At 39.5% G+C, this 26,198-nt stretch overlaps 1 protein-coding gene and 1 long non-coding RNA gene across 6 annotated transcripts in view; one reads left to right on the top strand and one right to left on the bottom strand.

Moving 5' to 3' along the window:
• Window positions 1-26,185, bottom strand: part of LOC134289983 (uncharacterized) — a 41,486-nt gene extending 15,301 nt beyond the window's left edge. The window contains exon 1 of the long non-coding RNA XR_009998778.1: window positions 18-26,185. This is a non-coding gene — a long non-coding RNA (uncharacterized LOC134289983). The remainder of the gene's footprint in view (window positions 1-17) is intronic.
• LOC109417380 (tyrosine-protein kinase CSK) overlaps window positions 1-26,198 on the top strand; it is a 204,292-nt gene that overhangs the window by 147,568 nt on the left and 30,526 nt on the right. The window lies entirely within an intron of this gene.

Here is a 26,198-nt window from a genome sequence, read left to right as displayed (position 1 = left end):
TCGACAGAGCCCAGGACAAGGCCGGATTGGCTCTGCCGAGAGGGGTCCTCTTTGGCGGTTAGGGCACCCGTAGGGGTCCGAGGAATCGCTCCTTCACAATTACGACCTCGTAGGACCAGAGCGGGTTTAATCGTTTACGGTCAGGCGTAGTGGCCAACAAGGGACCACTAGGCCGAATCGTGTGCTTCACCAGTTCGTAACTGGCCTACAAAATGGCGGTGTACCGTAAGGTAACACAATGAAAATTAACATTTTTGCATTTTAACATTTTTTTAACATTTTTGAACACGAAAAATTTTATGAGCATTATCAAGAGCATTTAACAGTATCGTTTATTTTGTGGAAGAGACTTATCGTATTACTTTGAGAGCCACTGTTAATCTGAAAAAAAAAACTTTAATTTTATGGGAAAGTCATTTGATGCAGTTCCAAACAATTCTGTGAAAACATTTTTGCGTGTTCATGTGGGAAAATCATGTAAGAAAAGCACTAAGTACATTTTTTGATATCTTGATCATTTTACTATGACACATTTTATAATGATAGTCATTTCTAGTATGTGAATTTTGATATACAGGCGAAATCAGGCTAAAACTGGCTATATTTGCAATAGATAAAACTCGTTCCATATTTTCAAATATGGAAATCCTGGTCTGCGAAAACGTGCGAAAGTTAACAAATGGGCATGTTAAACATAAGCATTTTTTAAAGTAAAATTTCCAATTACATGATAAATATGAGAGATAGATATATACTTTCTTCGAGAAAGTTACGCGTTTTAATAAGGTCAAACATTTGCTAGAACACTTGGAAATTGTGAAAAATGCATAGAAAAAGTTATAAGCAAAAAACTGATTTTTAAGGGTGCTTCATAAAAAATGCCTCAAATGTACATACAAATCAAAAGATAGAAATTTTGTATGTTCGGCAAAGTTATTTCAAGTAAAATTGTCTACAACTTCTCTGAACAAACATATTGTTTTAGTTTACAAATAAAAAAGATAGAAATCGTTTCTCACTTTTAGGGGGATTGATCACAAAACTGATGTTTCCATAAATTAGGGCTTATTTTTATAGAAAAACTTTGCCGAAGACACCAAAGATCAAAAATCATGTTTTCATGGTCAAAACAATTTCGATCACGTTTTTGGGCCATCCGCACAGTGTGCAACAGTTGTTCAGATTCTACGGGGTATAAGCATCTCGGATGATATGCGGTCGGTCCGATTTCATGTTACGAATGGCTGGTCTATTAGTATCTCCTGTAATGATGGAGCTTCGGCGTTTACACGGGTCTCCAGTGGTTAAGGCCAATCCGGAGACGGTTGGTTCGATTCCCGTTCTGGTCGGGATAATTTTCTCGACACCCTGGGCATAGTAGGCTGGGCATCATTGTACTTGCCTCACAATACACGAATTCATCCAGTGGCAGGCAAAGAAAGCCCTTCAATTAATAACTGTGGAAATGCTCAAAGAACTCTAAGTTGAAGAGAGGCAGGCCAAGTTCCAGTGGGAACTTGGAGCCATAAATAATAAAAAGAAAAAAAAACGGGTAATGCATCGAACCCTTGGCGAATCAGGCTAAAATGTTGGTGGCGTGGCCAACACTTGAAAAAAGTTTCCAAAGTTTGTTTTGGCAGGTTGTCAGAAACTCCCCTAATGTAACTTTTTATACTTGAATAATAGTTTCAAAACCTAGCTTGTTTCTGTTAATTTCCAACGTTTCGATGCACAAATCTTACAGAAACTTTGTGCAATTCTGTCAGGTGGCTGTAGTTGTTGAGCAGTGGTCATTGTATTTTTAAATATTTGAACAAATATTTCCTATAAACATTATCGAAATCGTTTTTTATCTATACAAGGCCACAATCTAAATTATAATGACACATTCCACGCACCTCTACGTCAAGGGTGTGAAATTTCAAAGTGATTGTTTCGCCCCAAGCTTTCCAGCATATGAAAAAGGGTAGATTCAATCTTAGGAAAACCATTTGTTTTACTTAAAATTAGACTGGTTACATATTTACACAGCTAGGTGAAGTAATAGCATTTTATGTGAGAAAAATGAAATTTTTCATTGATTATTTGCAAATATGCCTGCTGGCATGGTAAAGGTTGAAAACATTATACCTATTTTTTATTAAAATCTCCGATGAAAAATTTAATTACTGTAATTCTCATAGTGAGTAGAACATTAAAATACAAAGAACAGCCTATGTTTAAAAGAAGGACAAAACCCCGATGTTAAATTTAATAGCTGAAATGCTATATTTATTCTTCACCACTTATCCTTACAGCTTTTTTGTCCACTAGGGCCCTACGTAAGCGATACCACTTGGCAGCTGAACTTACACTTTGTACAGCGCCTAAATGTATTCCATTTTACTATATTGAACTGATTGCCTTTGCGCTGTTTTCTTTTTTGTATCCTACTCATGCTAGAATGATAAGCACGATGATGTTGATGCTTTTAGGTTAGGTATAATAGCCTTTTTGATTTGTATTACATTCATTTGGAAGTAGTATAATTATGTTAACAATGTTACTGTGCATTTAGTTCACCACTGGACTGCGCAATCAGTCTTCGTAAGTGCGAAAACGTTAAGAAAAGTGCGCGATTGCATCAAATCCAGTTGATGTCTTCGGCGCACTATTTCTTTGATTTATGCTGAATAAGTGCTCTGAACACACCGAGTTGATTAGTTACAATCGCGCACTTTTATTTACGTTTTCGCACTCTTGAAAACTCGGGCGATAGTGGTGAACTAAATGCGTTATACTGTATTGAAAATCTTTATCTTGTCGATAGCTTTGGTTGTGCCCGTTCACCATAACACTTTGATTCTAACTAAAAATAAGCTTTTTCGAGATGCTGTATTATAAATCTTTTCTACTTAGCCTCCCAAATTGATATCCCCCACAGTTCCCCAATGATGTCGACTTTTCTCATGTTTATTTCGTTTTGTGCAATAGAAAACAATAAAAGTCAGTAGACACATATAATGACAACCTATTCGGCCTATCGACCCTTTCGGCCTAACGACCCTTTCGGCCTAACGGCATTCGGCCTAATGGCCTTCGGCCTAACGGCATTCGGCCTAACGGCTTTCGGCCTAACGGCCTGCTCCCACTTGCGTATAATAAACTAGCACCAATTTATGATCAATTGAGGGCGATTTAAAAAAAAAATCGGATGAAAATTGACGCCAGCATTTTGAAAATGAATTGTCGGGGGTCGGGTACGTGAAGGTTAAATAAAACTCGAAACAGGTTCCCCAGGGCCCATTCCGATGGCCACCATAGGGCCAGAGCGGGTTTGGAGGCCTATTTGTGTTCTGCTGGACAGCCATCATCTGTCTAAAAAACATTGCCGAAGACACCAACATTCTATCTAGCAATGCATTTGATCTACAACCAGATATCTTTCGCCGTAACAGGACACCATTTGCAAAACATAGTTTTCACGCGAGCGTAACTCTGCGCTCCCAAAACTAAATCAAGAATATATCCTAAACTATACATTTCTCAGTAAAACTCACTTCGGCAATCTTGTTCACATGCATCCAAAAAAGAAATGTCTAGAAGACTCTATTATTGAAAACCTCATAACAGAACTAATATACGCATTTCAGTTTGAAAATTTTTAAAATAAAATTTCTGCGATTGTGTCCCGTTACGAAATGTAACATGTTATATAAAGTAAATTGGAACCAAAACCCCATAGAACAAGTATTGCATAAGCAAGTACATCTAATAAGCTTGTTATAAAACCTGTTAAACCATATGGTCATGAACATTATATTCGACTGCAGACGTCATTTGTTCACGAAAGTTAGTTCCTCACGGTGTCCCGTTACGCTGGAATGTGTCTAATAGTTACCGGTACAGAACACGTACTTGACTCTTATTACAATATTATCTATTTTTCTTCGCGAAAAATAACTATTCAACGGCCGCCAACTTGCTTCTATTTAACTAACTAATATTGCATGCAAATACTCTCAAGGTGACTAGAGATACACCACCAGAACCTTTGCAAAACAACCCCACAACAACATCAAAACATTTCTGTAGGAATGAAAAATAAAATACTCTTGATTGTTTTCCATTCTATATTAGCAAAATGTACTCCTCTTAACATTGTTCCCGGGACTCCATAACTGCAAATTTGCCTTATCTACGGGCATTCAATAAAACCATGCTGAGCCTGAGGGCAACGGGTTCTATTGCCGTTAGATCATGGATCTTTACGTAATGAAAATATTCTTGACTTCCTTGGACATGTAGTAGTGTCATCTTGCCTATCTCATGATATTCAAGTGCAAAATAGTCAATTGACCAAGAATGCTCTTAATACTGAATAACTGTGGAAGTGCTCATAGAATACTAAGCCGAGAAGCCCGCGTATGCATATGCCCTAGTAAGAACTTAACATCTGAAAAAATAACAAGAAGCAATGAATTCTGACCACTACCTAAGAGGAGTTTGTTAGGTTTAACAACCACTGCATTAAAAATTAAAATTGTGCCTCAGCATGACAATTAACGAACTTTGTTAACAAAGTTTAAACAATGTTTAAACTCTGAAACTCTATATTTACATCCATAAGGCACGCGACTACCCAGACCCGTGCTTGTGGAAATGAACTAACGTAATGTACAGGAGCCGATGTAACAACAAAGGAAACATCTGTGAATGATGTAGTTCGTTATCATTCCGGGAGATTCTCAGGAGGAAGCGAAAACGGAAAGAAAACCCCAATGAAAACATGTAAATAAACAACATTTAGCGTGTATCACGTGCGTGGATCCTCTCGCTCGATCGAGAGCTCATCACACAATCCGCACAAGTCTGCGCTGCTGACTGATAGCGTTGGTGCGGCGCGCCGGCAGTGGCGGCGCCGACTATCGGGTGCTAAATAAAAGAGCCTTTTAATTGCTCTATTAGCTAAGAAATTAATCGGTTCGGTGCGGTTTTCGCGCTCGCATTGCTACAATTATTGTTCGTTTTATATTCACCTTGAAATTCCAGCTGTGCGTTTCTGGCAGTCTTTGGCAACGAACATAAATTCCGTAACGAAGTGAGGGGATCAAGGGGATGGTATGCAGTATTCTAAGTGTTGGATTTTTTTCATATAAAAAAGATTAAGGTTGAAAGAAGAGAGTCAATATATTTTCTTGCGTTACGTTATTTATTTATCACAACTGGAGTTCAACATTGCGATATGTATTATGCGATAATGAAGTTTATGAACAAAAGGAATTTCAGACATTTGTACCATGAATGCATAGAGTTTTTATCCAGGAAGTACTCTGCAAAATGCAAGGGAAAAAAGTGAAATGCCAGTTGGTTCATTGCTTTCGGCTTAATATTTTACTGAACTCTGCTTTAAAGTGCAATTAAAATGAACCGAAATCCATCACGCAGAAGGTTAATTCCCAGAAGCCCCAACTCAACAAGCGAACCTTTCGCTTATTTAATTGATAAAAGCTCTGTGAACCCGGCAAATAGGATTACACCGCCTCTTTTCACCACCCACGTTTTCATACCGAGACCTTCATATTTTGTAATCCTTTTGTAATTGTTTTTGCTCGCGGTTGACGTACCCGCGGGACGGACTCTCCGTCGGTCCCCACAAGTTTTGTTGAACCGAGCAAAAGCAAAACAAACCAAAAAGATTGCCAAAAACAGTCTGGCCCTAATTAAATTCAACCAAAGCAACGAAACGCGCCGCCTGACCGGCTAAACGCGACCAAGTTTAAAATTGCAATTTTTTTCGCCAACTTTGTCAGGCTAGTGCTGTGTTTGGCGTGCTGGTGACGGCGCCTGCTGCTTTGCTCCGTTTAGCGTGATGCATGTGGGTTTTTTTTTTGGTTGTGGGTTCACCTAGTTTTTATGCATGAATATATTTTTTTGCGAAACAAATACGTCACGGTTCCTTTAGTGATTTCATGTACAAAGACAGTGATGAGAAAAATTATAGTCCGTTTTACGAGACGTGTCAAAACAGCTTATCGCTCAGTCATTGAATAAAAATAGGACTAAAGGCAAACGTGCATCACATGTAAGTAATAGGGTTTTTATCTAATTCCCGTCTAGATAAGAACCGACCAACACTGATCGAGTTTATTCTTGCACCTCGTCTAATGTAAGGTACCCCGGGGCAAGTGGGACCTAAAAAAAATGCTAATTTGGTTTTGTCATGCCAAAAATTTCAGAACACATTTTTTTTAATAAATCCAATGAACCCAAAAGACGTTGTTGGTATATTTGTACTTATTAACGTGCATTAAAACTGTTTCAAAATTTTAAAATTCCGTATGTTATGCATATAATGAAAAGTGTAGCAGATCTTCATTTACTGCGTTTCACGGGGCAAGTGGGACCTATTCAGAGTTTTTGTTCAAAGGGCTTAATATAAGTTGCAACAAATAAGGTAACATAAATCATAAATCTGTTATATGAATGACTATCTTTAGAGATTAAAATAGGAAGAGGTTTATGGTATCGTGCATAAATTACGTAACACATAAAAAATTGCTGAGGAAAAAATACTTGAATCAACTCTAGCAGCTCATGCAAAATAAATTGATTTTTTATACAAAAAGCGCCGTAAAGTGAAGAGACAAAAGATTTCGAAACTTGGTCTCTATATTATATAGTTGATGAGTCTCGCCAAAAGTAAATATGGAGTTTCGAGATTTTCAGTAATATCTTCTCCCTTACATAATCTTACGATCATTAAATAATGTTTTTTTTAATCATGAATTTTGAAAAGGTCATTTCCCTATTTTGATTTTTGATGGACGGTTCCTGAATGCTCAAAAGAATTCATTATGCAGCGTGAAGTGAAAAAATAATGGAAGATATTTAGAAAAAAACATAAAAAATACATGCTTTTGGATTTTTTTTTACCCAATGTTTTACCATTTTTAACAAGAATTTCATCATCTAAATAGAGGTAATAAAGTATAATTCAACAGTAGATTACTTAACGCGTCAATTTTTATTGACTTTCGTGCTAATTTCATCTTAGGCTGGACAAGGCGAGATGAACCCATACAATTGTGTTTGTTTATTCTCATAGGTCCCACTTACCCCAGATAGCGAAATGCACTGGGGCAAGTGAGAGCAGTAAACTAAAGGTAATAAATAAAAATAAAATACAGCTTTTTCGCTTGAAATCATTTGCAAGAACTCCAAATACTATCCTGAAACCGAAAAAATAATTTCATAATGACAAATTTATTTTTAAACGACGAATGTAGTAGAGCACGTAAATCTCACCTAGTGAATTAAAAATTACATATGAACAACAATATCGTATATGGTCTCTTTATGGTTGAAACAATAACATTTTTTTTATTCAAAGTATCCGTAGGTGTGATACCTATGTTTTCCATGAAGAATGTTAGTCTTAAAAATAAATAATAATAAAAATACTAGCTATAGGTCTCACTTGCCCCCGATTCTCACTTGCCCCGGGGTACCTTACCATGTTCAATTTGGTATTAATTAGTGATTTATAAATTTGCTACCATATCACGTAAAAAAATATTGAAAAAGAACTATAATTTCCTAAAAATAATAAGATTGAATTTTTATCCCTCGAATTCAGTTTCCATCTAGTCCACGTCTATTTCGGGCACAACCTGGATTCAATTCCTGGCACACCTTCTATGTGACACTATCTTACATGGGGTGGTCAAAAAATATAATTTGACCCTAACTGATTATTCGAAAAGTCTGTCATGTTCTTCGCAATCCAAATCAAATCATGTATTCAAAGTACTTTTGAGCAGAAAGCCTTTATATTGAGATGGATTTAGCTTTGAAATAACGACCAAAATATTTTATTTAATATTTTTGTCCACCAGATCGCCATCACAGTGCAACGAAGAAATCTTTCTCTGTGGTTGGGAAATACGCTGTTTTGTATGCAGAAAATCAACGCACACATTTGCTTGCATCTTCCCTAGACGAAGACAACTTGTTGTTTACATTTAACGAAGACAGACGACTGAGAAACGCGAGTGACTTTTTTTGTAACGTACGCACACATACACACATGTACAGGCATTTGCTCGGTTTGTCGAGCTGAGTTGGTTGGTATATGGGACTTGGCCCTCGGGGCCTTGGATCAAAAATTGGTTTTCTAAAGGATATTTATGCACTTCTTTTTTTTTATTCTTCAACCACTTAACCTAATTTACAGCTCTTTTGTTCACTAGGGCACTGCGTGAGCGTTTCCAATTGGCAGCTAAACCTACACTTTGTACAGTGCCTAAATGTATTCTATTATAATTCTACTATATCGAACTGGTTGCCTTTGCGCTGCTGTCACTTTTCTACCCTGTCCATGGTAGAATGATGAGCGCGAGGATGTTTGGGGTTTGATTGGGGATCCATTATGAGTTGCCGTTAGCCGATATTCAAATTTACGGGTTCTTTAGAGCATACCCAAGTAACAATTTTAGTTTTCTTATAGCCTACAAGCTGTTGTAATAATCTAACCGTTAAAACTCATTTTAAAGCTTAGTGGTCTTAACAGCTCTAATAAACCCATGATAAAACTCTATTAAACCCGAAAGGGCCCACCCTACAGGAGGTTGTTAAAACCATTCCTTAAAACGTTGAACATGCTACTTGGTTTTATGACATATTCTTGTAGTATATTACACAGCATAGATAAGATCTGTTTGTAGGTTGCAAGAAGACAAATAAGCCGTTTAAAAGTTCGAAAAACATCTTAAATGAACGGTTAAAACCAAAGTCTTAAAGATAATCTGAAACAAGTATCATCACATAAACTGGCAGTAAATTGCAAATTATTAATAATGAAAAAAACCACAATTATGTCGGTCATCCATGTCAATAATATTCAGTTTTTAATTTTCACGGAGGAAATCTCTGTTGCTATGACAAATAAATTCATGCCAAAAAAGTTTGACGGTGTAATGCCTTAAAATACATCTGAATAAGGCAAAGCGCCTCGTCATTTTGAGGATCTGGACATTCTAAAATTAACAATTTCAATCCAACTTGCAAAACTATGCTTTCAAATCACAATCCAAACATCAACATGGCGAACATAATTTCCAAGCAGAAATTGATCATCGCGGTGAAAAATATTGGTTCCGTCCCTTCTGGTTTTATTTGAGATTGTTAAAGATCAGTTAGTGTATTTAAAAGCAACATGTTCCAGAGTTGCTGTACTGTATGAATACGATGCCAGACTAGCATATACATACTTATTCTTAACGCATACATTTGTGCGCTACTCAAACACAAAAAGGATTTATATAATGTGGGTTCAGACTGTATGCTCTTAAGAACTCGCTGCTGCTGCGAAATGTAAACAAATCGAAAGTTTCGCATTTTCGTAAAATTTTCAGTGGTGTTTCATTTTTTAAGCTGTTTTATTTGCTCGAGTGGTAAGTATTCAGCGAAAACCAATAAGAATTTTCGTACACCGGTTGCGTCTGGCTTTGCTGGAATAAAAGTGAACTGCCATGATGCAGGAGCCAGAGCAAACGATGCCATCTCTACCACCCATCGATTGCTTCTGAAATTCCGGTAACAAAAGCGCATTGAAAGGTTAGTTTGGCCGCCCAGCTGTAAAAATAAAGCCCGCCAGAGATTTTCCCATAAGATTTATTTCAAATAGAATAAAACATAAGTATTCTTGGTTGTTTCCTTTTCTGTTTATGTGGTATATGAAATCTATTGATCAAAATATGATCGCATCGCAACACTCCTTAGCTAGCTTTAATGCTTCCAGTGGTTATTCCGAAAAGGTTTAAGATGGCTTTATTGCGACTTTATGCAATCTATCAGATTTTTAAGATGATAAGACGTGATATGCCTGCGGCTTTGAAATAGGTTTTAGGACCAAGTTTTTATACGCTCCTTACAGCCCGGTTACATTGAATATTTTGCTTAGCGAAAAGGCAAGCTCATAAGTTTTATTCAATGGATTTCTAGATATATACAAAGTGTTTTAAAGTTGCTTGTATCGTTCAAGCTGCTTGGCAATTTAGACTGCATCATCAAACCATAAAGGGCTTAGCAAATCCATGACAAAACCTCAATAAATAATGTCTAAGAGCAGAAAGGATACAAATTGTTACTTGGGTAGGCAATATAAGTGGAACTCTGGCTCAAAAAGTTGATGCCTTTCCGGGTTCGTACGCTGGTATACAGGGCATCGAAATGTCAAATGCATTATAACATTATTGCCATACTATTTTTCAACACGTATACCATTTTGCATTGCTGTGAAGTAAAACAAAGACCTCATAAATCTAGACTGGCAGCACGTGGAGAACTAAAATCGGACATCAATTGTAATAAAACTCTTTAAACTCAAGTCAAAAATACGTTTTATGGCTTTAAATACAAAGGGACATCGATATGTGAAACGTGGATGTGTTATTTCGAAGATTTCAATGAATTTATGACAAAATGAATAAGTGGATTTCCAGCAGCTAGTTTTGCGCATATCTCAGATGCCAATCTTCGTTCCTGTATTCTTTGCCAAAACTGGAATACTGGTTGGATCAGATACTTTTTTGTTTACCAAAATAAGGCTGACACAAATTTCGATTTTCCCTCATGTCACCCCCCCCCCCCCCCCCCTCTCGGAAATTTTTTGTCTGAATTCGACATTTTGAGGGGGGACGCAAATAAATTATTTAGGAAATTAAAAAAAATTGAAGTGAAATTAGAGTCATCGAGGAAATTTCTTAACAAATCCGATGAGTTTGACGATTTTGCCTAATTGTTTGGGTAATTTTTCATGAATTACATTTATTATTTATCACCCCCCCCCCCCTTGACGAGTCAACAACCAAAGTGACAAAAGAAGAAAATGAGATTTGTTCCGGCCTAAATGACAGTTCGACGCCTTTTATGAGAGATATAATAGTTTTGCGTGCTGGAAAAGGATACAACTTTTTCCTTATGGGGAGCGGACCTGGTGTGATGGTTAGAACACTTGACTATCACGCAGAGGACCTGGGATCGAATCCCACTCCCGACAAACTCACAAAATGTGAGTTCTTCCTTCGGAAGGGAAGTACAACGTGGGTCCCGAGATGAACTAGCCTAGGGCTAAAAATCTCGTTAATACAGATAGAAAAAAAAAACGTTTTCCTTCGCTCTGACCATGGAGTTCCACTTATGTTATGTGCTCTGAGCCTCTGAAGAGGGTCAAGTGTAAGCCGCTCTCGAGGGGAAGAGCACCTGACGAAAAATTGCAAGTGCCGGGGCTGCAACATGTCTAGATTATGATGCAGATCATTTTTTTACAGTGGACATTTGGAACATTTCTGACTGCAGGTTTCTAAGATTTGCAATTCACAAGCTAGCACCACCTATTTAGTGGCAGAGATGCATTTGAACGTGTTCTGTTCATATTCTGTTCAAAAGATCACAAGGTGTTCGCGACATTGTTGAATACGAAATATCTGTAGAGCATATGAAATTATGTACTCATGATCGGATGCAGTCAGGCTCTGCCTCTTATAGAGGTCTCCACTCACTCTCCTAACATCTCTAAACACAGAGGTCCCATTAAACTGGGTAGAACCCCGGGTAGAGGAAAATAGCTCGATAATAGCATATTATGATATTGAGATCAAAATGTGATATTGGTTTGATTAATATAAGAGATAAAAGATCTCGAAATAATATCTAAAATTTACTCCTGGAACATTATCATCAGATCATATTTAGATCTTGTAAGATCTAACCAATAGCAGCAAGCTATTCGTTTGATCTTGAAATATCACATTTTGATATTGTTCAGATGTTCCAGGAACATTTTGCAGATATTATTTTCAGATCTTTTATCTCTTATATCAATCAAACCAATATCACGTGTTGATCGCCAGTACTTCACCTCTACCCGGGACCCCAACCAGTAGTGCCCGGACTGGAAACGGTTCTTGTTAGTCCAATCGATGTCCATCTCAGAAATCTGTTCTGAGGTCCTGGTCCTCTATCCAGCGCACTGTGCCCGACGTACGTCCGACACACGGTTCAGGAGAAACATCGATTTTCGCGTGTCAAAAATTCCGATTTTTAACTGCACGAACAATAGTTACCTAGTTTTTGTTCAAAAGTGTGAACCCGTTTTTAAGAGCAATCAGAGAACATTTTCGGCACGCTCACAGAACATGAGCTCAGAAGGAAACGGACCATCATCTCTAAGCCCCTGACCTTTCAAACAGTTTTGTTCAAGACATCATGTCTTTTGACTTAGTAATTTGGTCCTGAGATATTTATGACAAATATATTTTTTATAATGTTGCCGCCTAGTGGTGGAATTTCAAACAAAGTCCACATTATACGTAAACCCTTGACCTACTAAAGATGCAGTCTCTGTAAGTATTCGACATCCTAAGGCATGAGAGCAAATTTACATATTCACGCCGCTTTTTTATGCTTTTTTTAATGCTGATCTTATATTCTGTAATACTTACCAAGGTGCAAATAGCAAACGATCTATCAATAGACCCCTAAAGCGCTAACTAGATTCATGGTTTAAACCACAAAAAAGGTCTAAGAATACATATTTACTAATTTTTCGATGTTTTTATTGATTGTGATTGAAACTATATTTTTGAGTTTTTTGATCTCTAGTCCCATCCAAAGTAACACTTTCATTTTTGTTCGGCTCTATATGAGATTTTCATGACCAATTTTATAAATCTGGCAATAGAACTGATTCATACATCAAAACCTCTAGATAACCTCTTTAAGAGCACCTTCAGCTAAGTGGACCACACTCGGAGAGGTTTTGCAAATCCTCTTAAGAGTAGCAATAAAACTGTTTTAAAACCTATTTGAAAAATCTTCCATAATCGAAAAGAGGTAATGATGATCGTTGTTTTTTTTTCAACAAAAACTATGACAGTTCAAGATGCAGAGAAGCTTCTTCAATGGCACGTAAAGTTCAGGAGGAGACATCATTCGCAAGTAGACAGCAATCATTTCAAAGTAATATTTTAGTGGTTATTATTTTGCTAGGTTTGTTAACTATTTTCCATTCACGTTACCTCAGTCTTCAATATGGCGACGATCATAATTAGCAAAAATGAAACGAAAGCATGTTTTTTTTTATGACCGTAATTAACCTAGTTTCTGCTTTCAACCAACAGATGTCGTTACTAATCGAACGGATCGCTATCTGTTGAGAGTTTGCACAGTTTTATGGTGGTAATAATGAATATCTAAAGGATTACGTATAGGAGAGTTTTGTTTACTATTGAAATCTGGCTTTATGGATAACTTCAAGTATACTATAAAACATTTCATCAATCGTTTTCATAAGAGTAGTCATAAAACTGTGAGTTTAGTTTATTGCTATAATAAAACCCTAATAAAAATCAAACAAAACGAATCAGCAATGGCATTGTTACTTGGGATCCGCTATACAGAATAACGTATCATCATAACCTACCAAAACTACTAGACTTACTTGGAGACAGGCACAAATTTTTCAATACTTTTGGGATATTTACAGTCATTACATTAGTAGACGAGCTTGGTGGTCTAGTGGCTACCGCTTCTGATTCATATGCAGAAGGTCCTGGGTTCAATCCCAGGCTCGTCCCTTTCCTCCTACTTTGTATCTTTCTATCTACTTTCTCTCTCACTCTCTCTCTCTCTCCTACATATACATCTCATGTATATTCGTATGTTCGTGGCGATCCCTAGAACCAGAAACGGATTGAAAAAAAAGCCGTTTCCCTCCCTTCCAACTTTCATCACAGCACAGTGCCAATCTATCATATAACGCCTACAAGTTATGCAACCAAGCGGACTGTGCCGCTTCACAGTAATCTTCACACAATCTATCGCTTTACGCCTTGCATCCTTGCACCAATGCATGATCCATGTGCCAAAAAATAAACATTTCCCAACACCACACCAACATCCGCATGACCTTGTGCAGGCGCAGAGGATTCAACGGCCTGATGTGGGCAAGCGATTGCAATCATCACTTCCCTCCCCTTCCCTATTGACCTGCAATCTGACACAGTAGGCGCCATTGTCGCCTAAAATTACAAGATCACCTACGCTCACACACTGAAGATGCCTGTTAGTCCCAAGCAGCTATCTCATTGGTTCCTTGTGTGAGTGTAGCTGATCTGGCAATACTGGAGTAGCAACTGCGGGCGGTCAATCAAGCTCAAGCTCATTTACAGTCATTACATTAGTGATGTTCGATATGAACTACAGCATCACATTACTCATGACCTCCTTGGAATTGTATGAATCATTACAAAACTCTTTTGGGATTTTCCAGGTCAATCAAACTACTCCGAAGAAGAAAACTTCAGGTCTACAGTCATACTCGCTTTGCAAAATAACGTTGCATGATCAACTACGATTAGCGGACGTACTGGAATACTTATTCCAGAGTCGTCCAAACTGTTCTGGAATTCATTCCTTGCCATCTGTAGCTGTACAGTTATTATTCTCACGATAAACTGTTACCAACTATAACCAATGACTCCGTTGTAATAGTACGAACAAGTACATTCTTTTGGGATATTTCAAATAAACCAAAGTACTTGCCGAATGGTCTTATTTTTTTGTCCGTCACTGTATGTGAACCACACGCATGACAGCCCAGCATGGCGCCTCCATTCAAAAAATCAAGAATGGCCAAATTCGTGCGCTAAGGGTTTTGGGGCGGTTTCAAGGGTGGTATGCTTTCCAACGGCATCCAACAACAGTAGGATTCATTGTTCGTGCGTGGCCATTACCACAGGTCACCGGTGTACACGTTCCGCGCACCGGTTTTGCTGTGATTGAAGTAACTATTATTCAACAACTGGTTCCATTGACGATGGATTTAAAAGGCCGGTTCGGTGCGTTTTTGGCTAACCCGCTAACCGACAGTCGCCACTTAGTGATGGTTTTATCTTCCAACAAATCTCAGAGCTCAGAGCCCCTTCTGGTTGAGAAGTTGTGCGAGCTATTAAATCATCCCATTAGCGGTTGTACCTATGTGTGCTGGTGGATGCTTGCATTGTTATGATATTTTTTCCGAATCGTGCGGGTGTTTGAGCGTGGCAGGTGTTTTTTTTTTCTTTCTATTGGCTCACGTCTCAGCTGTTGACTGCTGGCTGACTGGGCTACGAGACGCGCATGGAAGTGCGAGGTGGAGAATATAAATTGGGTGCGATTTGTCTGGGTGAGTGTCGCACAAAACGGCTGTTGATTGTCGTCGGTTAACGATGTTGTGTGTTACGTTATCGATCGGCGAGAGGCAATCACCTTCCTTTCTCCTGATAAAAAAAAACTTGCTATTGAAGTACGTTGACCATTTTAATTTCCTTGTTTGTTTTGGTACTGGTTTACGTAAGTGAAGTTATTTTTGGAACATTAAGTAACCTAGCAGATGTAAGTCAACGTCACACTTCAGGGTTTTTTACTCGTACTTTATACGGGGTTTAATGGCTATCGCTTCAGATTAGTAATGCAGAAGGTCGTGAGTTCAGTCTCTTTCGTCGTACTGTTAGTTTTCGCTTACATCTTTATATGTAACATGTAAAGTATGGATTACATCAACATTTATTTGCGAAAAAAACTCCAAATTTATGATAATACATAGTCAACAATACTCGGCAGATGCCGCTTTTCATCCTCCATAACGTCCGCTCACCAGATCACACTTTTTCTACCTGGTCCACTCATCTTGCCCACTGCGCTGGTCGCCTTCTTGTACCAACCAGTTCCGTGACGAACAATAATTTTCCATGTTTGTTGACTGGTATTCTTGCAACATGCCCTGCCAACCGTATCCTTCCGGCTTTGGCTGGGTTCTGATCGGGATTGATCACCGTGGAATTTTACTAATTTATGTGGGTTGGCTCTTTTCGGTGACATAAGAAAAAAGCAGCATAATTCGCGTTACGCCGTAGAGTGCAACGAGCTTGTAGTTCATCCTTCGCCGCCACAAAACGTTCGTCTGCTTAACCCCCTCAAAAACGGTCCATGTCTGCGGACTAGAGGACCACCGCGTTTTGTGTGTGGTAATCAGGTATCAGAAGGCCGGCTCCAGAGGCACGTTATCCTCCATTTGGGACATTTGTGCCATCACCATACATATAAGCCTATTTCATCATTTACCTGAGGGAGAATGGGACAAGGGATGGAATGGGATTAGGAAAGGGAAAGGTGATGAAATAGGAAGGGGTGCCCTAGAAGAGGAAATCTCGAGTTACGGGCGTATCTACAATGATCGATTTCTCTTCATCGATTTTCTCTTTGGTTAATATCTTGGCTGGTAAATCATTTTCGGTATTTTTTGTTCCTTTAGATACTAGTCCTAGTCGTCCTTCACCGAAACAAACCGGGAGATCACCCAAATATTGGTCGTATTTCCCGGAATAATCCAAAGAGAAAATCGATGAAGAGAAATCGATCATTGTAGATACGCCCGTATGATACTAAACGCGAGAAATGAATGCATAAGCGCAACGAGAGCTCATAGCCCATACCACAACGGGTTAAATCAGTGCCCTGAAAAGGAAACTGTAAAACGCATAAGCGTAAAGAGAGCCTTTAGCTCATTGAAGGTAGCTTTCAATACGACATTGAACGGCACATCATCCAAAGCATCCTGAATATTCAAGAAATCACCCAAGCAAAAACTACATTTGAGCGAGTATTTTCTTGAAAACCTATGCAACTTTGTGTAAAAGAGTCACTGTGAACATCCCACATTGGAAGGCATGTGAGTTCACATGAATAGTCATGTCAGCCAGACGAACATCACAGATGTGATAATCGACAATGCGTTTCAAGCATTTCAGAAAGAACGAGGTAACCAGGAACTCATTCCTTCTTTCTAACACCGCACGCACCCTTTCGGGATAAAACTATCAAGTAATTTCACGCCGTGAAAATACCCAAGAGAAAACTAAAATAGGGTATGTGTTCCATCAGTAATCTCACGCTCCCATATTCATCCTATTCGAAAACAAGCAATTACGGCACCGATTGATTCCGTTCTTTTTGTTTTCATGCGTGCTCACTCCTAACAAAAAATACAAAAATTAGAAACAAAACAAACAACGCCTCATTCCTTTGTTTTTCGTAGGATGAAAATGGGAGCCACATGCTTAATAAGGGAACCAGTACCCTAGTACCCAGTACCCTAGAACATGTTTGAAATACTCAAATCCCTTTGAAGAAAAATAGGACAAACCCCCATTTGCTCCTGGAGATTTGAAGTAAGCAGAGCTTTTTAGGGCCCACGAAGTCGATTATATAGCTATAATTCTCGGACGGAAGCTAGAGATTCGTAACTATACAACAGAATGGGTTATCCGAAGATATTTTGAACTAACAGATCAGAGTTCTTCTCAGGAATACCTCTTGTGATCCGCACAGACCGCAGAGGACAAGCTTCTTTCAAAGCAATAGTTATGGTATACCACAATGGAGGGCATTGTAATAACAAAACCACAATGGAACTCTCTTAAGGAGCCATTGGACTGTTTGTCATTATGCCAAATATTTGTCATTGATATCCAACATTCATCCAAGGTTGCTATGACTCACGTTGTGTTGGTCATTTGTTGGGCTTGTTTGGCCAAATATTTGTCACGTCTAATGGGACTTGGAGTAGCAATGGAAACGAGTTATCCATAAAATGTGGTCGCAATCAATTAGTACAGGTTCTCCCATTTTTGAGCAGGGACGCCTGAATAGACAAAGTATGCGAAAGAACACTCAAAAGTGCAAAGATGGTCAAATGGAGACTCTGACACATGCCAATCAGTCAATTCATGACAAATTCTACTCATACAGAGTTGGATTAGGTGCAATCCTATGTTAAGTTATCCATGAACTGTACTGCCCATAATCGCATAAGAGTAACATTCGACAAAAGTAGGCATTGGAGAAAATTGAGCCCAAAGATTCAACTTTCAATAGTATGGAAATGAACCTAAATTTTAAAAATTTCTTATAAATTCGTATTCAATCGTTTAGCAATAAAATTTTCTACAGCACATCTTATATGCTAGACGAATTGTCAGAAAATAAATCGGACCTGATTATGATTGATGACACGCTTTAAGGTGAATATATCCCTTTCGTGACGGAGCGCAAAAAAGTGAAATCTCCATACAAATTGCTCAACTTTGGCTCTCCAGAACTCTTAGATTTACCAAAAAAGTAATTATTATTTTTCCTCATTTGAAAGAACTACTCTTTATCTTTTGATTTCTAGTGTTGACTACGTAGATAAATCGGAAATAAATAATATGCGACAGATAAAACTTTTTCATGTTTTACCGTTTTTGCCCACTTTTTGTTTACCTTGTTGTGGTAAATTTTACAGGCAACGTAAGCAAAAGTTTATTTCACACATACGAGTATAAGTAATGGCTGAATTAGTGGAACAATTTACATCATATAAAACAAAGTCTAAACAGATGAAAAAATATGCCAAACTGTTACCGCTCAACAGCACAATTGTGTTGGTTCGTCACGAAAGGGATATAACGAAGCCTCACCTCAAATTTTCAAGAGCACAAATCTGAGGTACCACTACATGGATTGCGCTGAAAAGTTGATCGATTGGTGACCCGATGGTGGTGACCTATCGATCAACTTTTCAGCGCAAACCAACCCTCGGTTCTTCAGATTTATGCTTTTGAAAATTGTGGCTTCGTGGCTTCGTTATATTTTCACCTTAAAGTCAGTATATTTTTCCAGTGTGACTGTTATGCGGTTACATTGGTCAATGAGACAAAATGACTATGGTATTTTTTTCACAAATCCTAAAACAAACCTGAAATTTTTATTCAGGTAGTCAAAAGTACTTTTGATTTGATAGTGATTCCCGATATTACCTCAATATCAGCAAAATATGCAAATGTTACAAATATGCAGTTATGGGCAGTGTACTAGCTAAGTAATCCATCAAACTGCAGCATCTCAAATTAATGTTTGAGCTACTTCAGATGATGTAATGGCCGTAGCAATACTGCAAAATATCAGCGAAAAGATGCTGAATACAAGACCTTGCTTGAAGGCATCCATAAGGAAAAATTGAAACATACTGTTAACGTTATTCGTAGATATAGCAAGCTAGAGGCACGACACTTCATTTATAATGAAAGAAGCAAAACTGGGTTCGCAAGGTAACCTATACAGAAGTTACCCTACGAAAATTAACTTTTTGAAGTAGAGTCACTTGGGCTACGCACGCTTTTACGCTGAAAATTGATCTGAGGTTTTCTAGGGGAAGATTCAAAAATTACGTCCATCGTTTTTCGGGATTTCTAGACCCCCCCTCCCCCCTCTGTCACGCAATTTCCCTATACGCAATACACGTACTGTCACACTTTTCTAGACCCCCCCCCTCCCCCAAATGTTGGACGTAATTTTTGAACGTTCCCTAGCCATAGTCGCTATCCAAACTAGACAGGATTACACTCTTCACAATCACAGCACAAAAAGGAAACATCAACGACAAACCAAATCGGTGTCAATTAAAAAAACGCCAATGGCGAAAACGCATTAAGCGAACCCATATAGGTACTAATGTAAGCTAATTTACAACATTTGGATAATGCCGCCCTTCTTCTTCTTTCTCTTCTTTATGGCTCAACGTCCCCACTGGGACTTGGCCTACCTCGCTTCAACTTAGTGTTCTTTGAGTACTTCCACAGTTATTAATTGAAGGGCTTTCTATGCCTGCCATTGCATGAATTTGTATATTGTGAGGCAACTACAATGATACACTATGCCGAGGGAGTCGAGAAAGTTTTCCCGACCGGAACGGGAATCGAACCCGCAGTCTCCGGATTGGCGATCCATAGCCTTAACCACTAGGCTAACTGGAGACCCCATCCTGCCCTTATTTAGCCTCAAATTTGAGACTTAAGAAGGGAAACGCCTTCTTGTACCAACCAGATCTGTGACGAACAATAATTTTCCATGTTTGTTGACTGGTATTCTTGCAACATGTCCTGCCAACCGTATCCTTCCGGCTTTGGCTGGGTTCGCCGTAGAGTGCAACGAGCTTGTAGTTCATCCTTCGCCGCCACAAAACGTTCGTCTGCTTAAACCCCCTCAAAAACGGTCCATGTCTCGGACTAGAGGACCACCGGTCTTATAAGCGTTTTGTATGTGGTAAACTTAATGCAGAGGTAAATCTCATGTTTTGACCGCTGTTTCTTCTGGAGCCTAGCGGTCGAAAAAACATTAATTCTGCATAATCAAAAACTACTAGTTCTAATGTGTATACTGTATAGTTTGGCAGTCGTAGTCACTATACGACTACAATCATGTCTGCAAGAGCAGGAGGAAAATAGTGATGAAAGATAATTGTTGTAGTAATGTTTCGCTCAGCTCAGTTATTGCTACAATCAAGGCAATAAACAAAAAAAAAACAACCCTTGTGTAATACAAATTGCCTTCACATGCCCCGATGGACATGGCACAGATAAAGATGTTGTGCATGCCAACCAATTATTGAACAACTCAGTTCAGTGTGCCACACACACACATGGTCTTCTGTGCAAATATAATTGGAACGTTTTCGATGTTACGGACGGTGTGTGTCATTGAATCGGCGAATCGCCTAATCGCCTATCTTCAATTTTCGCGAGTAATTTTCGCCGATATGTGACACCACTGCCGCGGCGTACCCATATCGCCAAAGTGTACCTGTCGTAGCAAAATCCACGACGAATGTTGTGAGTCAATCAATTGTGCGCCATGATTCAAATGCAGTAAGTGAGTGACAATAAAAACTGCATGTCAGCAAATGAAGACGGCGAGTTCATCATGCAGCATTCAGCCAAACAACAGCATATTGATCGACGAACAATGCTCTAGGTGGGCTCTCCTGAGCTATGTTTGATGCTACCTACTGCTGCAGCAGCCGTTGACCTGGTTCTCCACTTTCAACCATCGGCACTTATAAATATATGCATGACCTGCTCCCATGAAGAGCGGCGCGGCGTTGCTGGTTGTGAGTTATTGTTTAGACCACAACTAACGTCCAGCTTCCAGCAGCCGTCTGTCTGCCGCATATCGTTAAACCAATTCCGCCGGTATGTATCGATCCATCGACGTCGCGACGTGGGTGGCAAGTGGTGGATGGTCTCAGTCCGCGTGGGTGTGTGGTTCTTCTATTGCAGCGTTTCTCAAACAATGAAGCTCGGCCCACCTTCAGTCCTTATGATTTAGATTTTAAATTATGTTTCTAGCTTGAGCTAGACAGTAACTACTACTCCAGCATCGCCGAATCAGCTATGCTTACACAAGGAATCAAGAACTTCGAGTTCATTCATTTATTTAGTTCAACATCAAGTTCTTGATAACACTGAATCAACAATTTGCCGCCATAATACTCGATTTGCAGCAGTAGCTATCAAACTTCGGTCACGACGCCCAACGCTCGCTATATCACCCTCCCCTTGGTCTGCCCGTCGTGCTCTCTACGCTCCATGCCTTCTTGTACCAACCGGATGGTTAGCTAACACCAACTTTGCAGGGTTGTTGACCGGCATTCTTTCAACATGCCCTGCCCACTGTATCCGTCCAGCTTTAGCCACTTTAAGAATGTCGGGTTCACCGTAGAGCTCGTGGTTCATCCTTCGCCTCCACACACCGTTTTCTTGCTCGCCACCGAAGATCGTCCTTAGCTCGCGTCGCTCGAAAACTCCGAGTGCTTGAAGGTCTTCCTCAAGCAAGGTCCATGTCAAGTGTCCGTAGAGGACCACCGGTGTTATTAATGTCTTGTACATGGTACATTTGGTGCGGGGTGAACTTTTTTGACCGCAGTTTCTTCTGGAGCCCGTAGTAGGCACGACTACCATTGATAATGCGCCTTCGTGTTTCACGGCTCACGTTATTGTCTGCTGTTAGCAAGGAACCAATGTGGATCAATTCTTCTACCACCTCGAAAGTATCCCCGTATATCGTTACATTGCTGCTCAAGGCTTGTCCTGTCTCGCTCAGTCCCACCTACCAGAATGTACTTTGTCTTAGCCCCATTCTCCACCAGTCCGACCTTTGCTGCTTCATGTATCAGGCGGGTTCTGACACCGTTCCAAATGTTCGAGCAATAATCTATGTCATCCGCAAAACAGACAAATTGGCCGGATTTCGTGAAGAACGTAACCCGGCTGTTCAGCCTGGCCTGGTCGCATAACACCTTCCAGGGCGATGTTGAATAGAAGGCAAGAATGTCCATCACCTTGTCGCAGACCCCGGCGAAATTCGAATGAACTGGATAGTTCACCCGAAACCCTTACGCAGTTTTTCACACCGTCCATCGTTGCTTTAATCAGTCTAGTCAGCTTCCCAGGAAAGCCGTTTTCGTCCATGATTTTCCATAGCTCTGCGTGGTCGATACTGTCGTATGCCGCTGTAAAGTCGATGAACAGGTGATGCGTTGGGACCTGGTATTCACGGCATTCTGGAAGATTTACCGTACAGTGAAGATCTGTTGTCGACCGGTCGTCGATGAAGCCAGCTTGATAACTTCCCACGAACTCATTCGTTTTAGGTGACAAACGACGGAAGATGATCTGGGATAGCACTTTGTAGGCAGCATTCAAAATAGTGATCGCTCTGAAGTTCTCACATTCCCCATTCTTGTGAATTGGGCAGATTACCCCTTCCTTTCACTCCTCCGGTGGCTGTTCAGTTTACCAGATCCTGACTATCAGCCGGTGCAGACAGGTGACCAACTTTTCTGGGCCCATCTTGATGAGTTCAGCTGGGATACCATCCTTGCCAGCTGCTTTGTTAGTTTTGAGCAGATGAATGGCATCCTTAACGTCCCTCACCGTGGGAGTTGGTTCACTTTCCGGGTAGACGTGAATATCATAATCATATCTCAAAACGATCAAATTTTGATGTCATATCTTAATATGATATTGATGAGATATTCAAAAAGTTGCCAAATATCTGCTCAATATCTCATCGTGATATGATTTCAAAATTAGTACTTAATTTGATCTTTGGAAAGCCTAGTGCAACCCGCTGTATAAATGTCGAAATTTCCCAACATTGCGCATGAAAACTATTTTAAGTTTTCATTTTTCATTATGCGCCGTCCCCAAATAACGTAACGCTCCAGGGGAATAGGGAATACAGCCTAGCGTTACGACCCATACAACAAGTTGGAGTTATCATACAAAAGCACATTATGGATTCCGCCAGATCCTAATGAACCAACCACCGAGTTCAAAAATATCGAATTTAGCGTTACATAATAAATAGATGTTCCCTTATGTACACCACAAATTTCGCAAACGACCACTGGGACAAAAAGGGAGTAGAAGTGGCGTTCATTTTCAATAAGCGGGTTTATGGATGCGGCAATTGAACAAAAAACAGAGTAATCGACACAAAAAATGCATATAATCGATATTTGCTTTTCTTTAAAAAAAAAAAAAAGCCTAAAAATATATAGGGTGACAATGGGTATTATCGGCAGGTTTGTTCTCTTCGTCATGGGGGGTTTTTATCAGCCAAATTGCCTGAAACTTGGCCATATACTTCAGCTTGGTTGGGAAGGATTTGAGACCAAATCTGAGTTCAATAGGTTCCAAAAAACCTGCAAAGACGAAGAGAACAAAACGGCCGAGAATAGGTAATTTCCCCTATGTACTGATTTTATCTGATAGATTTCTGAATCCCAGTTTATAATTATTTTGTTTCATTGTGAGTAAACCAGCAGAGGTTTTCCAATTGAGTCTGATCTCGATGTCGAGCTTGCATTTGTGGTACGAATCCATTAAATTAATCACCGGACCATTTGAGAACTTTATCGGCCCGCTAAGCAAAATACGTCCATTTCGAAAAACGGACCGTTTGATTCTAGATTCAACAAAACATACCGCTGCAGACGACAAGCTTTTTGAGTTTCAACCAACGAATTGCGTAGCGATTCTGCCTCGGGTATACGAACAGACGACAGTCGTGACGACGACGATCTTCTAATGTTTCCAACGCTTTTCTGGGCGACAGTTCACAATAGAGCACGTTCAGTGAAGTACATACTAGATTTTTAGCTGATTTTTATGGCTAGAAGGTAAATTCTCCGTTTCTGTAACGAAATTATGCAGGAGGCGTCGGTATTATGATTCCTTGCCTTATTTGGTACTGTTAGAATAAAACTTTGAAAAACTTTGTTGCAAGAAATGGAGAAAAGAATAACACAGTTACCTAAAGTTTTGCTCATACACCATTAGGTTAGGCAAGGAATCATAATAGCCAGGCTTTTTGCGTCATTTCGTTGCAGAGATTGAGAATTTACCTTCTCACCATACAAAAATTCAGCTCATTACTACAATCTAGTACTTCACTGATTGCGTGCTATTGGTGAAAATTCGTCCTGTTTTAGGCGCAAAATAAACCAAACATGTTTCTACGCATGTCGTTTATAAAGTTTGGATCACTAGTTTTTTTTTAACAATTCAGAGAAAGAGCATTAAATGTGAAATCATCTAGAGAAAAACGCTCTCTTAGTTTAGGAAAATCTGCAATTCCTAATTGTGCCCTTATTCATTTTTATTTTCCATACCATCACGTCAGTTTGCAAATTTTGGGTGGAAACTGTATTAATATTCTGCAATAGAACATTTATCATTGAGAAATCTGAAAAATACTACTCAAGATCAAAATTAGCTCTTCACACTTCCATCTGCAACATCCAGAAATCGAAAGATCTGAAAATTACTGCTCAAGATCAAAATCAGCTCTTTGACACATTCATCTATAACATCCGAAATTTGTAAGATCTGAAAACTACTATTCAAGATCATAATTAGTTCTTTCACACACTCATCTACAACATGGCGGGACCAAACCAACACAACTACCATGACTCGCAAACACCTTGGAAAACGTAGAACTTGATGCTCTTGTTACCTCCTATTTTCAGATATGAGTCGTAGTGCAGTGGTAGTGTCACTGCTCATAAATCCCAAGGTCATAAGTTCGATTCTGGTCGCGGCCATTTTTCTTTTTTTTTACTTTAATCCATCTGTCAGATCATTTTATGATATTGGTTAGATGTGCTACGGCCCAGATCTCCCCAGATATTGGTCTGATCTTATAACATCAAAATGAGATATTATTATGTTCTTCCCCATACTAATTTTTGATCTTATTTTTGATCTTTTATCTCTTATGTCAAACAAACCAATAGCTAATTATGATCTTGAGTACTTCACTGAGGAATATCAAATGATGATATTGTTCTGATTTTTACTTCTACTCGGGTTCCGTCCTCCGCTGCACTAGTGTCGTCGTTTCCTCCGATGCCGTGGTCTTCCGTACCTACGTTCTCCACGCCATTCAGGTGCTGCTTTCCATCTTTCGATCACCTCACGTCCGTCCGTCAAGAGGCCTACGTCCTTACCCTTGCACATTTCGGCTCGCGGCACACAGCCGTTGCGGGATGCGTTGAGCTTCTGGTAGAACTTCCGTGATTAGTGGGAGCGGCACAACAGTTCCATTTCTTCGCACTCCACTTCTTCCAGGCGGCGCTTTTTCTCCCGAAAGAGGCGGGTCTGCTGGTACAACGTGGATCAGACGTTGTTGTGAGCTGCTCCTCCCGGAGAACTGGAGAAGCGTTGAATATTGAAACGCATGCATCGTGCTCGTCGGGTGGGGCCTGAAACAGGTTGAGAACCCCCTATCCTATGGGGTATTCAATCATTTCCCATCGGCTCTCGCGTCTGCTGAAGCGACTCGACTCGAAGCAGAACTCAACCTAGGTATTGGCAATCATCAATCGATTCGATACCAGCTGTTGTTATTGAAGCGTCTCTATATTAAACAAATTTGATTATAAGCTAATTCGTTCGGTTGGCTACTCGTTTCGCTATTGTGCGGGGATGGGTTTGGCTGACTGAATAAAATTCCAGCGAAGTGGAACAACGATGATCTCAATCATAATAATAATCACAGTATCGGTTTCAAGCGATGCGATGATGTCCATATGGGGGGAATGCATGCCTGGTGGTGATTCATCAACTGAGGACACTTTTGTACTCGGACTGGGTTCAATTTAGCATAATTCAATTTGTACTGTGAACCGCCGATGATTATTTTGATGAAATAGAATTTCATGAAGACTTACCTCTAGTTATGAGCCAAATAGACTCTTCTGTTCGTTTCATTCATCGTTTCATTTGCAG

This window comes from Aedes albopictus, chromosome 3 (genome assembly GCF_035046485.1).
Source record: "Aedes albopictus strain Foshan chromosome 3, AalbF5, whole genome shotgun sequence".
Taxonomy (NCBI): Eukaryota; Metazoa; Arthropoda; class Insecta; order Diptera; family Culicidae; genus Aedes; species Aedes albopictus.
The sequence above is the reverse complement of the archived record's forward strand: the minus strand, read 5'-3'. Positions and strand labels throughout refer to the sequence as shown.